Here is a 1,151-nt window from a genome sequence, read left to right on the forward strand (position 1 = left end):
TTAAAGGTTGATGCCGCTCTGTTACTTGGGAAACGAACCACAAGCCAAATCAGCTAATTTGTGAATGACTTAGCTCTCCTGCTTTCTCGAGAACGTGCTTTTTTCGTCGGATGAAACTTCCACAGGATTTCCAGCAGATTTGCACGTGCACCAAAAAAAGCGAAAATTTTTTACAGATAGACCCCATCAAACGGGAGAAATTGGCCGGGATTGCTCTCATGCGCGTTACGGGGCCTCGTTTCTCTCGCGCCGAATTCCCTCGAGCTGGCAAAACGCTCATTTTAGCGTCGCCAAATATCGTACGAACGCCACGAAACTTCCACAGGCTTTTCCAGCAGATTTGCACGTGCACCAAAAAAAGTGAAATTTTTTACAGATAGACCCCATCAAACGGGAGAAATTGGCCGGGATTGCTCTCATGCGCGTTACGGGGCCTCGTTTCTGTCGCGCCGAATTCCCTCGAGCTGGGAAATCGCAAATTTCAGTGTCGCCAAATATCGTACGCACGCCGTGAATCTTCCGCAGGCTTTTCCAGCAGATTTGCACGTGCACCAAAAAAAGTCAACATTTTTTACAGATAGACCCCATCAAACGGGAGAAATTGGCCGGATGCTCTCATGCGCGTTACGGGGCATCGTTTCTCTCGCGCCGAATTCCCTCGAGCTGGCAAAACGCTCATTTTAGCGTCGCCAAATATCGTACGAACGCCACGAAACTTCCACAGGCTTTTCCAGCAGATTTGCACGTGCACCAAAAAAAGTGAATTTTTTTTACAGATAGACCCCATCAAACGGGAGAAATTGGCCGGGATTGCTCTCATGCGCGTTACGGGGCCTCGTTTCTCTCGCGCCGAATTCCCTCGAGCTGGCAAAACGCTCATTTTAGCGTCGCCAAATATCGTACGCACGCCGTGAATCTTCCGCAGGCTTTTCCAGCAGATTTCACGTGCACTCAAAAAAGTCAAATTTTTTACAGATAGACCCCATCAAACGGGAGAAATTGGTCCGGGATTGCTCTCATGCGCGTTACGGGGCCTCGTTTCTTCGCGCCGAATTCCCTCGAGCTGGGAAATCGCAAATTTTAGTGTCGCCAAATATCGTACGAACGCCATGAACTTCCACAGGCTTTTCCAGCAGATTTGCACGTGCACC

Source organism: Callorhinchus milii, unplaced genomic scaffold (assembly GCF_018977255.1).
Source record: "Callorhinchus milii isolate IMCB2004 unplaced genomic scaffold, IMCB_Cmil_1.0 Scaffold1495, whole genome shotgun sequence".
Lineage (NCBI taxonomy): Eukaryota > Metazoa > Chordata > Chondrichthyes > Chimaeriformes > Callorhinchidae > Callorhinchus > Callorhinchus milii.